Source organism: Pinus tabuliformis, chromosome J (genome assembly GCF_031772625.1).
Source record: "Pinus tabuliformis cultivar Carrire ecotype Pingquan chromosome J, CPIR1, whole genome shotgun sequence".
NCBI classification, from domain to species: Eukaryota; Viridiplantae; Streptophyta; class Pinopsida; order Pinales; family Pinaceae; genus Pinus; species Pinus tabuliformis.
In genome coordinates this window covers 1,319,902,665-1,319,916,225 of record NC_142295.1, presented here as the reverse complement: position 1 = coordinate 1,319,916,225, position 13,561 = coordinate 1,319,902,665, and the positions used below count along the sequence as shown (strand labels likewise).

General features: G+C 35.7%; 2 pseudogenes; both read left to right on the top strand.

Annotated features, from left to right (window-relative positions):
- Positions 1-2,925, top strand: part of LOC149232130 (uncharacterized) — a 38,664-nt pseudogene extending 35,739 nt beyond the window's left edge.
- A 3,321-nt stretch (positions 2,926-6,246) lies between these two features.
- Positions 6,247-6,813, top strand: LOC149232129 (small ribosomal subunit protein uS5y/uS5u/uS5v pseudogene; annotated as a pseudogene).
- The last annotated feature ends 6,748 nt before the right edge of the window (positions 6,814-13,561 follow it).

The following is a 13,561-nucleotide window of genomic DNA, read 5'->3' as shown; positions in this document are numbered from 1 at the left end:
CATCCCCCCAAACTCCTCACATTCTTCAATGTGTTTTTTGCTCAACACATCTCCAACTCGACCTGAGATTCTTGTAATATGTTGGAGGAGGCTTGGGTATCAACTCAAACCCTCCAATCTCACTCCAAATGTACATCTCCTTAAACATAGAATGAATATATATATATAGATATATATATATATATATATGCAATAAACTCAATTGAAAATCAATAAACTCAAGTGGGAGTGTTAAAAGCCAACTCGCGACTTAAAAACATATTTTTATAAGTATATAGACAAATGTGGCACATAGTTTAATGTTTTTTTAAATGTCTGGTCAATTAAAGCTGCTAAACATTTTTTTTTGGTCCAGTGAATTAAATTCCCACCAATGTTGGAGATTCAGACGAATGCTTTCTTGGCTGGAGAAAGCAACTCGTTATCATTATGGTATTTTGGAGTCATGGTCCCCACCTATTTTTAGTATATTTATTGTTTCTTTGGCTACTGCAATTTGATTCATACCATTCAGTTCCAGTCTTGCATCAATCTGTCATCATTATGGTATTTTGGAGTCATGGTCCTCACCTATTTTTGGTATATTTAGTGTTTTTTTGGCTACTGCAATCATCTTATTCATACCATTCAGTTCCAATCTTGCATCAATCTGCATATCTCACTTTATTTTCATTTCTACAAGTAGCACAAATGTTGAAGCTCAGATGATTTGCCTTTATCTCACTGTATTTTAGCCTATTAAAAATTGTATTGCTTTTGTGCACATTCTACTATTATTGTGTGTGTTACTGCAATGTACGTAAAAACTACAGGTTGACCCTTTTTTTGTTTTGGGAGAACTTACTATATCATTATAATACTATGTATCTCCTGTGAGCCATTTCACAATAATGGGCAAGCAGTGGAAAGAACCATGTTGTGGTATGGGAACCATCAACCCCTACACCCACTAGCTCACCTGACAAGTTGTCCTTCCAATGACTAGCTCACAAACGCCTTCCAATTTGAAAGTTTTACCTTCTACTCTGGTATTTCAATTTGATTATTTTTAATGTTGTACAAAAGAAATAACAGAGACCGGGGAAAAACGTAGCAAGGGCTATTAGCACACTGAAAAGCACTTTGAATCTTAACACCATATCCAGAGATGGATCCATAAACGAATTCAAGAAGGTGGTTTGCGGAAGTATGTTCAATAATTTGACGCAATTGTACCTTGGGAGCTAGCTTCCATAGAAGCTCATCAACAATGTTAGAAAGCATTTTGATTCATTGCCTCTCAAGTGGGTACTCTAGTCTTCTATGACTTCTCAGGATTTTTGTAATTTTTATTTGAGTTGGCACCTATGGACTGGGAAGTTATAAATTTCAATAATTGTAGTTCACCTTCTTGTAACTTTGCTTATCATGATCCAGTTGAGATGGGGAACTATATAAATCACATTCCTCCCCTATAGGCATAAATTGTAAAATGGGCCTGGAAATTCTGATTTATAAAGTTGCAAGTATTTGATATTTGGTGTCATCTTTTCCAGATATTTTTCAATTGGTGTTCTTGTTCTTTGTTTGAATCTCTAGTTTTTTGCAAGTGCAACAATTGTAGTGCATTTGTTTATACTACAATGTTGCACCCCTCGTCAAAGAAAATTACAAATTCATGTTGTAAACAAGATTTCCTAGAGATATGTACCATGCAAATTGAATATCTCAATGAGATTCACCACAAAGTTAAGATCTGAAATGAAATGGTTCATATTCAATATCTCAATGAGATTCAATAAAATATTAAGATCTGAAATGATGTGGTTTCAAAATATGAATATGTAGTCCTTTTCCTGTAATGTTCTTTAGGATTGCCAACGAGGCCTTGGTTTACTACCGAGGTCGACGAAGTATTAAGCCATTCATCAAAGTTTTATTCTTGTTGTGCTCTTCCTCACCCAAATGGAATGAATTTCAAAGGGATGAGTTCGAGCGCAAGTCACCTACAATGTTGGCAGAGTAGTTGCCCCTCAGACCCAATACCTAAGCCAAAGGAAATCCACTCTATGTGGTTTAGCCCCTTGGGTTGTGTTCCTCAAAACATTTTCCTCAGATCATTTAAAAAAAATGTTGGATGAGCATATGGATTAGGGTTTGGTGGATTTTCAATTGGTGTTCGTATCTATGTAAATCTACAATTATTGTTAGTCCTTTGACCTCTAAAGCACCTTGTTTTATGATTTTAAAGTTAATATCTGACTCTTCAATTTTTTGTTTCTATATTCTCTGTTTGGTCCTTCTCTCTTAAAATAATTTCAAATGTTCTCTTTGGTATCGCTTTTAGGCAAATATGCATTTGTTATAATTGTTTTAACTTTTGGGAGAGGTCTTGGGCTTTGTTTTTTAACATCTACATTTTCTTTCTACTTTTATCTCAATATTTGAATTTTGTTTTCCTTACTATCGTTTTGTATTCCTGGATTTGGATGTGGTAGCTATGCTCAAGCTGAATTTGATATGAAGAAAGTATTTCTTCACATTCCTTTGATAGAGCAAGCAACAAAAGACCATCCTGAAGTTATAATACATGAAGTCGGTAGTATTAAATATCCACCTACTGATGCATATGAATCCCTGAAGTCTAACTTTGCATTCTCTGATGATGAGCTTTGCCTCTTGAAGATCACATTTTCTTGTAATTCCATTATATCCTGGCTTGTTGTGAATTGTGCACTTGAAAATGTTGGCATCTCCCTCAAGGAAATACATCTCTAAGTAAAAAAAATTCACACTGGAGATCATAACCATGCATTGCAATCATGATAATGCTCCAAAACAAATATTGAAAGTGCCCTTAAATCAACAGTTAAGAAACCTAAAATAATGAAGCTCACATTTGGGCTATGTGGGTGTGAAGAGCGAGATTGTGCACATATATTTTAATACAATGAGTATATTGCTTGATAAGCAAGGAAACACAGCTATTGCAGATATTGGACTGGTTCACCCTTGTGAGATCTTGGAAGAGGTTCTTGAATATGAGATAGGTGGATACAAATGGCTTGCACCTAAGGTTTTTCAATCTATCCTTTGATATTTATTCAAGGGCACTGGCTATCTGAACGTTTTTTGCTCTTGACATTTTTCATTTTTTGGCTCTAGGTAGTTTTTATTCAAATATTTGTAAAGAATCACAATGATGTGTTATTTGTTAGTTTCTTAAGGTCTATTCCGATGACATTGAATGGTGATAGACTTACAAGTATAATGTTATTTTCTCTAATTCTCTTGTTTTTTGTTCATATTTTACATTCTTTAATTCCTGCACCTTTCTATGTTGTTGTTGAGTTCATTTTTGCTTTGGGGTATGCTTAGATTTTTCAGTTCTTCTTCAAATGCAATTGTTTCCCCCCAAGTTAGGCAACACTAGTCATTAGAAAGGTTAAATTTGTTGATACAAAATTAAAGGAGGAAAAGTTGTTGATGGATGTTGTGTGCCTAAGCAATTTGGAAATTCTGAGATTAGAAGGCCCTTTCCTGAAAGTGATTATGCCTTCGCTTGTTTGTCTAACGAGTTTGAAGGAATTGCAGCTCCAAGGATGTATGAAATTGCAATGTTTGACCAATTCAGTGGGGCCGTTGAATGATATGATCGATTTGAACATATCGAAATGTGGGATACACTACTTACCACCCATTGTCTTGAACATGAAGAATCTGAATGTTTTAAGGGTACACTCATGTCCTTTAAGGAACCTACCATTTAAAAGGGTTCGTGGATTGGAGTCTTCTAGTGACAAAGGCATCCTTTAGGTCAAAGATTTAGAACTATACTCCACAAAAGTATCAGCCTTCAACATCTTATGATCCAGAGTTGTAATAATCTAGAAGAGGTTGGAGCATTGCCAACAACCCTCACAACTCTGGATTTGGGGGATTGTCCTACCTTGAAGAATATAGTAGGGCTTTGTGGTCTTGACCGACTTAGAACATTCAACAGGTCGGGTTGCACTAGATTAAAAGTAGAGGAGTTTCCAGCTGGTTTGACATATTTTGAAGATGGCTACACTTTCGACAATCACGCAGAAGAGGCGGTGAATTTTTTCCCCATAGTAACTATGCAACAAAATTCACCTCCAGTTGGAATGGGGTACAACGAATCCCCAGTCTTAGGGGGATCCAATTTCTCATGAGAGTTAGTACACAAAATACTCTCAACTCCGTGGATTGCCCCAGATCAGAGAAAGGGATTCCCCAGATCAGAGAAATGGAGCAAAGAACTCCTCTTGATCAGAGGAATGGAGTGGAGATGAGTAGTAAATGCACGTAATGGGGAATGTTTACAGGAAATTTCATCACTCTGGAACATGGTTTTCAGTTGTTTAACTTACATTTGTTCAACCCTAGAATTAGATATATGCATAGTAGACAAACTTAATGATAGAAATGAGAATGAAAATCTCCACAGTTATGCGGATGCCGTATCCAAGCCCCACCCTACTCATGCTAGACGACATCTAGGTCGAATTCCCTCCCATTCTAAAAAAAGAAAACAGAAGCCACAACTGTTGATAGTTGTTCACAATTCAACCTAGAAACTGATAAAATCAAAATTGAATCTATACCCAAAGAATCAGAAGCCTCGCAAAGCACTCTACCTTTAGGGGCGAAACAAATTCACGAAAGCCCTCAGCTTGAACGCACAGAGATAGGCAGAAAGCTATTGGGCGATTTATAATAACTAAAGCAAACAATCCCCATCTAGGCCAAAGTTGTTGCTTCATTTATGGCAGATCTACTTTGGAAGAGCGGGTGAGGGAAAACATCGCACAATTTTAGAGCGGCGTACCATCCACTCAGGTCACTGGCGTGATGATGAATAACCCGAGGTCATACGCCTTCATTAATCGCATCGAGCTCAAGGCGCGTGGACTTAAAAAACAAAGTCTCATTTAACTTTTCCACGTGTCAAATTTTCACTTGATGGAAGGACGAAAATGGGACGTTGAGATTGGCTTGAATGAACCATATTTGCCCAGCCAACTCCATAGAGAAGGAAGACCTTCGGTGTAATTATCATAACCCTTATAAGACATTTTAATTCAAAAAGACATGTCAATTCATTAGTTAAATAATTAATTTTCATTTTAAATAATTAATTCCCTTTTTTTGTAATAGCAATGTTATTTGGTTTGTTGAGTAGGGGTGGTTGTTTTGTGTGTTAAATCTAGGGCTTCCTCTACTAGTACTTTGTCATTTTCAATCACCTCTATTACCTCTATTATGGGTGTACCATTAGTAGATTAAAAGGAAGTTTATTAGATTCAAAGACATGAAGCGTTTATTCAAATGAACACAATCTCTCTTTTCTCGATGACCTCTTAATGAAAGTGAACATTAATGAACTTCACAAAAAACAAAGTGACCTATCAAGCAAGAACCTTTTTTGGGGGACTTATTTTTGACATTTTTTTATATATTAAATATGGATAATTTTCCTAAAATATTGGCGATTTTAATGCAGATTTTGAAAGTAGCATCAACTTTTTTTTTTGGACATATTTTTAATATTTTAAAATTTCTTATGTCCTAAGTATGCACATTTTTTTTTAAATATTGATTATTTAACCATTTTTCAAGTTGTCTTATTCCTGTTTTTATTTCTCGTCCTAAGATGTTGTTTTTTAAGAGTTTTTTCAAATTTGTGTTTTTTTTTTTTCTTTGCAATGTTTTTTTAAATGAGATTTTTAATTTTTTTTGCAAAGCTTAAAAATAATAATAAAGTTAATATTTTTTATATATTTATATATCGTTAATGAATACTTCAATACTTGTAAATAATTGTCACTAAAAATCAATAATTTTAAGCACTAGACAAAAATATACTTTTTGCATATAGATATAATTTAAAAGATACATATTTTGAGACAATTTCTTTAAAATGAAATGTTAAATAAACAATTTTTTTGAAAAAATTAAATAAAAAAAATTGGAAAAATAACAAATTTTATGAATTTTATATCCTAAAAATAATGACATTTGAAGAATTGTTATTATTATTATTATCATAAAAAACATGATTCAAATAAAATTTGCAGTAAAAAAAATAAAATAAAAAATAAAAAATGTTTAACATACAATTAAAAAAACAACATTATAAAAAAACAATAAAATTGAAACTATATATATATATATATATATATACACACACACAAACACATATAGGAATAGAATACGTTCTAAGAGAGAAACCCTAGCAAAGCAATGGCGAAAAGAGGAGGGGGATTCGGGCGCGGGTTTGGGTGAGGCCGAGGCGATAGAGGCCGCGAGGATAGTCACGGTGGACGCCGAGGACCCCGAAGAGATGAAGAAGGAAAGGGGGTATCCGTGACAAAGCTTGGCTGCCTGGTAAAAGAAGGAAAAATCTGTTCCCGCGAGCAAATTTATCTTTTCTCGTTGGCCATTGAGGAGCACCAGATCGTGGGTGACGACAATGGCCACGTCGAGCTCGGCGTTAAGTGCAGCAAAGAGGTGGCCACGGCCAGCCGCGGAGCCATTATTTTGGCCAAGTTTTCGGTTATTCCCGTGAGGAGGGGTTATTGGGGTAACAAGATCCGGAAACCCCACATTGTACCTGTCAAGATCACTGGTAAATGTGGCTCTGGAATAGTCAGAATGGTGCCCACCCCCAGAGGTGTCGGGATCGTGGTTGCTCGCGTGCTTAAGAAGGTTCTGTAGTTTGCTGGAATCGAAGACGTGTTCACCTCCTTGCGAGGGTCGACCAAAACTCTCGGAAATTTTCTCAAGGTTGTCAAGACGTTGGAGGAGTAGACAAAGACTACAGAGCATTATGGAGACATTGAAGCTACACCGTCCTGCATGACCCAGAGGACCACAGAACCCCCTTCCTTGGTAACTTCTAATCGCTTTCAAATTTTTATTAAAACCCCTTCGGGGAAGTCTACCTTGATTTGGGTCCTTGCAACAGACTGTGTTATGAACCTGAAGAATATCATCGCCAAACAAATTGGCTACCCGGTTGGACTACAACTTCTGTTATATGGGGGAAGAACCCTACAGGATCTCAGATCCATTTTGGACTACAACATTATGTCAGAATCTACTATAACACTCAACCTGAGGCTGCGAGGTGGTGCAGCAACTTTCAGTTCAACAAAAAAAACAGAAGGAGGCAATGGGACAAGCACAAAAACAAAAAACAACATAGATCCACAACAGAAGCACAAAAATGGAGGAATATCCTTCAAGAACATCTTACAAGGGGGAAAAACTCCTACAGTAGTCCCAAAGCAAGCTGGAATAGAACCCAGTCCATACATTGTGGAGCAGCTGAACTATACACCAGAACTAAATATAGATATACCAGAAACAGATGAGGCATGTAATAATTTTGAATCACAAGCCATCATTTGTCGATTCAACTGTTTCTGGCCAAAACCCTTTGAACTTTTCCATTGGATATTCACAAAATGGACTCTACACTGTGAGATTCACCTCTGTTCCAAGGGGTTTTTTATTGTCAAATTCCATTCAACAGAGATAAGAGACATTGTGATACAGGAGGGACCATGGTTCTGGGGATCTACAGGCCTTTTCATCACACCATGGTTCCCGGAATTCGATGCCAATATTATGGTTGTTTCTAGGATGTCGGTTTAGGTCCGTCTGCACAACCTCCCATTACACTTCTGGGACCAATAGGTTCTTGCAGGTATTGGTAACACCATTGGAAGATATATTAAAATGGATACACAAATAGTGGAGGAAAGAATTTTTACATTTGCACGCATTTGTGGAAGTAGATCTCAGTAAAGGCTTACCGGACCACATACAACTAAAGCATAAACAACGAAGCTGGACACAAACACTAGACTATGAAAACATAGCATTTAGGTGCAGAATATGCCGGCAAACAGGACATCTACAAAATACATGTCCTGAAGACAAAAAAGACAGCCGAAGGAAGAAGAAAACAGGGAAACAACACAAGGGTTGGAAATTTCCCCCACCAGATCCTGAAGAGGAGGAGGAGTTTGAAGTGGAAGAGCCCATACCAAATGAGAACAATCAAATAGACAAAGAAGCAGAAATCCAGGAGACATCTCCACAAGGACCTATGGAACCACAACCGGAAAAGATGCCAGATACAATGGAAAATAGTGGAACCAAAAGACTACACACATCAGACACCTCTGATTCTGACAAGGAAAATCCCCGACCAGGCGCTGAAAATCCACTTCAACTTGTATCCATGATGCCGTCTCAAGGGGAGTGGCGCAAGGTCGAGAAGAAAAAGGGGAGGAAAACATGATTTTCTCCCCATATGTACATTAAACTTTTTTTAACGAACCCCTGATCTGAGGTCATTTGACTTGCAGATGAAATGCGACTCAACATATACAAAATGTAATTTTGTTTTCATTAATAAAATTACGACTTTTCTTACGGGAATATATATATATATATATATATATATAGATAGATAGATAGATATATATATATAGATAGATATATATATTAAAAGAAATCACCGCCCTTAGCTCTAATTAGCAGAGGAATCACCCTTCGCCAGCAAGGGGCAAAGGGAAGTGATTTTTTTTTATTAATTTTTCATTTTAAATGAACTATAAAAAAAAAGAAACGATCTTTTTTTGTAAATTTGTTTGAAATGTTTTTGTTTAATTTTTAATTTTTGTCTTTTTTAATTCATTCCAATGTTTTTTTCAATACATTTTTATTTATTTTTAACTTAATATTTGTTATTATTTATTTTTTTTTTTAATTTTTTTAATGCTTTAAATTTGTATTTTTTATTTTTATTTTTTAAATATCTAATTTACTTTTATTTATTTATTTTTTAGTTTGTCTTTTTTTGGTGTTAAAATTTTAAATTAAATCATGTTTTTTTTCTTTCTTCATTTTTTTTTATGAGTTAATTTTATTTTTTTAACCATTTTTATGCTTAATTTTTTTTTTGTGTTTTTTATATATTTTTTATGTTGGATTTTTTTTGGCCCTTTTTTATGTTTTAATATAGTTATTTATTTATTAGTTGTTATTTTTTAGACTTTTTGTTTTATTTTTAATTTTTGTTTTGTTTTTTTTGTAAGTCAAAACTTTCTATTAACTGCAAATGCAAATATTTACATGGTTATTCCATAAGATCTTATTAGTCTCACTCCAACCAGGTTTGTTGACTGTTGCTACCAAATCCAATCCCCTTACACCCACAATTTAGACCACCCACATTTGATTCTTCTTCTAAGGAGCATACCACCACAGGAGGAAAGTCTGGTGCCCGTAAGCAAATGCCAACCTAATGTCGCCCAACAATGCACCAATGGGTCAAAAAGATACAAGATAACAAAGAACTAAGGAGACGAGAATCAATTGAGAGAAAATCCCAATTGTTTCCCCTATCACACTCCGACCAATTCCAACGACACCCCAAAGAGCAGGCGATACAATAGATTAGAGTCTATAAAAATTGCCAAGTGAAAACCAAAAGCAGGTGGAGAACAAATTAACCAACCATTCTAGAGGTTGCCACAGGGAGTGCAAGTATAAGTAACAGTTAGAATTTCTTTTGGTTCGCTTCTACAAGCTCATGCCACTCTTGGCACCCTCCAATTTAGAGCACATTGCCCATTCAAGTCTCCAATAACTACCAAAGAGCCGGAGGGTTGGCCTATGGCGCCAATCTAGCTCACTTACACCAAACTAAAATCACCATAATATCATTGTGAAATCCATAATCTGTTGTATGAAACCCTGATCCCACTTGCATTAACATAAATGCTCCCGATCATTGATGGTTGATTTCACACTGGTAGGTTGTTTCATGTTTTGCCACACAACACTCCTTCCTTTAACACCATGGATTGTCTAGAGGGAGGCTAGGCATGGCTCCTGACTACCTTTGGTTATCCACCCCCATCGGGGTGTTTTGTTTTGTATTTTTCATTTTTATTTATTTATCTATTTATTATTATTATTATTTATTTTTTTGCTGCAGGGTCCATGTCAATCCTCGACTAGCAACTGAACCCATTATGTGTCAATTTGATAGTTGATTTTAAAGTTTTCGTTATAATGGATCAAGTCTGCCCCCATAGTGTGTCAATTTCATGGTTGATTTTAAGATTTCATTGCAATGGGTTGAGTTCATCTACATTGCATGTTAATTTAATGGTTGATTTTTAAATATTTGTTGCAATGTGTCAAGTTGTCTTATGCTAAGATTTTAAAATAGCTATATTTTTAACATTTAAAAAAATTACTCTTGGTATAATGACTCTTTCATTCAGATGTTCATTTTTAAAGTTTTGTTTAGTCATATAATTTTTCCATATTGCCATGGTTGAAATATAATGAAAAGTTAAGTTTTTTTGTAGTCGTGATATTTGATTTTAATTCCATGGTTGAAAAATTGTCAAAAATTTAAGGTTTTTATGAGTCATGATATTTTATCTTTAATGTTATGGTTGAACACAATTATAAATATTTTCTCTTTAATGCCATGGCTGAAAATTGTTGGAATTTTAAGGCTTTTCAAAGACATGATATTCTATCTTTAATGTCATGCCTGGAAATTGTTGGAATTTTAATTTTTTCAGAGTCGTGATATTTTATCTTTAAGGTCATTGTTAAAAAATGTTGAAAATTACCCCGAAAAAAAAAAGAAGAAAAGAAAAGAGATGTTATTCTAACATAAAAATTTTCCATTTTTAGAGTTTTTTTTTTTTTAATTGGTTTTCACTAGAATTTTTTACTCCCCCCCCCCCAAAAAAAAAGAAAAGAAAAAGAAAAAACGTCATTCCCCTAGCTTTCTTCACTTAGTGAATTACTATCATTGAGTCTTCAAAGAGTGAGACTTTGATAATTTTCTTTTCAATTGCCAATTCCAATCCTTGCCAAAGCGCAAGATATTCAACTTAGTTTTTGGTTTATACCCCCAGGCCCTGTTATCTAGGCAATCTCTTCTACGGAAAGAAGCGATCCCTCTAGTCCAATGAGTGGATCTAGTAACAACTGAAACGAATTGATGCAAAGCTTCATAGTTTAAATCAGAATGACATGAAAGAGGAAATATGACCTATGTCACTCCTATGCAGTCTCTTTTCGATGTCAATATCGATATCCTCACTTCCAAGTTCGATCCTTGCTATTCTGTTGTGAATGAATACCTACAAGAGAGATCAAACAAATACAACAAAGGAAAAAAAATAGCATATGAATTCTAATGTAAACCATATGACAAATCAAGGAGCATCATACTAAGCAAGAAGTCATTTACAAGCTTATGGAAAGTAAACATGCACTCTATTAATAATAAACACAAGAGAGAAGCATACAACCACTACCTTGATGTTGGAAGCCTCCTTCTGGATGGGTTTCCAAGTCCAAGCCAAGACTTCTCAATCTCTCCTTTCTCCTTCACAAATTGGCAGCAATTAGGCACAATTTGGCAACAACATGACCAATCTAGTTTGACCAACCATTTGACGGTGTAAGGGAATGCATTTATAGGGAATGAGAGGGATTTAAGGACCCACAAAAGGGGGAAGAAGGCCACATCTTAAGGGGAAGATCCCTAAAGGTAGGATCAAGGACTCAAAATGGGAGTACTTGACCATATCCTTATTCAACAATAACCAACTCATTGTTCTCGAGGCTTCTAGTAAGAGAAGTTTCTGCTCCATTTTTGGAGAAACTGCATGAAGAGGATTAGCACGGATTTTCCTATCCAAAGTCACGTTGGCAGCGCTAGTCACTAGTTAGACCAAAGGGTACTAGCATAGGTTTTCCTACTAAAAGTAGTGTTGGGCTTGCAAATAGGGTTTTTTGACAAGCTCTTCGAGAATTACTTCAAGGCATTTCTTCTTCTTTTCTTCAGGGATGCTCTAATCAATGTTTTTCATGGCGAATTCATTGACAGCTTTTGTCGCTTTGCAACATTTTAGGAAAAGTATGATATCTTAGGGTATGATACAAGGAATGCGATAAATTACTGTATAACATATGCCCCCAAAATCATGAATTCAGAATAGGAAGTGATGACTGAAGTGCTTTAAAAGTCAAGGTAAGGACTTTAGAGAACTACCATCAAGAGACCTGCAAATAAAACATAATACAACATATATGACATCTCTGAATAGGCATTTACAATATACGAAGCCACGACATGGGCGCAACTATCCGACTAGAAAGGCTCATGTGTATGGATCCACAGCATGGATGCAACCATCTGATTGGAAAGGATCATATGTACGGATTCACAACATGAACGTATCCATTCGACTAGAAAGGATCATATCTATGGATCCACGACATGGACGCAGCCATCTGATTAGAAAGGATCATATGTATGGATCCACAGCATGGAAGCAACCATCCGACTAGAAACAATTATGTATATACAATCATGAATACTAAATAACTCCATGTAGCCTAGATTTATTAGATGAAATCTAGGGTCTTCATCTTTGTCTTGATCCAACCCAATTACGAATCTAACCATGTAAATAGACGTGTTGAATTTGAACATGGTAGAAACCACCTGATTACCAATCAATGATGTGAACCGTTAACAAGTACAAGAGAAATCACCAATAATGACAATGGCTCTCAAGGTACAACAACACAATCCATGAGTGTGAACAACGAAGCTAAATTCGAACACTCGTAGAATCATTCGATCGAAGGCTTGTGATGTGAACCTATTGTCGAATGTGAAGAACCTGCCATTGAGGCATTCAAGCTCCAAGGTACTGGAAGGGAGTTTCTAGATCATTTTCCTGGATAATGAGTTAGATTCAACAAGAAGTGATCCGTAGAAGGAGGGCCATAATGTTTCCCACATCATCGACATGAAATAAAGGAATTTGTAATTTTGGTTAGAGTGATTCAGGATTGTAGCTGAGAAGGTAAAATGGGGTATAAGAGGTTTGAATTTGCAGCCAAAACTTCTCTTGAACATATCGGTGACAAGACTCTGGATTTTGGTTGCATTTGACTAAAAATGGGATCAATGGTCATGATGATGATAGGTAATGATCAAATGAGAGGAAAATGGATTTCCCAAACCCAAGAAGGCATGTGACGAAATGAATCCATCCTAGGTAGTTTAACAAGCCCTAGGAAGTAGTAACTCAGTTTCGTCATGGTGACAAGTCTTGCGTCGTTTAATTTTTACGAGTCCGATGGAGGGGTAACTCAACATCCTTTTCATGTTTAAAGAGTTTGAAAAGAGGAAAAAAGGAAACTCTAGATATCCCTTTTCGTAGATAGTCTCTTAAGTCTGAAAAGGTAGAAAATAATACTCAAGAGAACCTCTTAGCCATGTGTGACTAAGGTATTCCTTTTTTTGTACATTAGTCTATCTCAGTCCAGAAAAGGGTTAAAATTATGCTGAGTAGACGTCTTTTCATTTACTTTCACGAGTTCAAAAAGACAACTGTTGGACAATATTTTCATATTTTTGGAGTCTAAAACAAGCTAAAAGAGGACTCCACCTCGAGGAACGAGTGGTATAAAAGGATAACAACTGGTTCCAGTC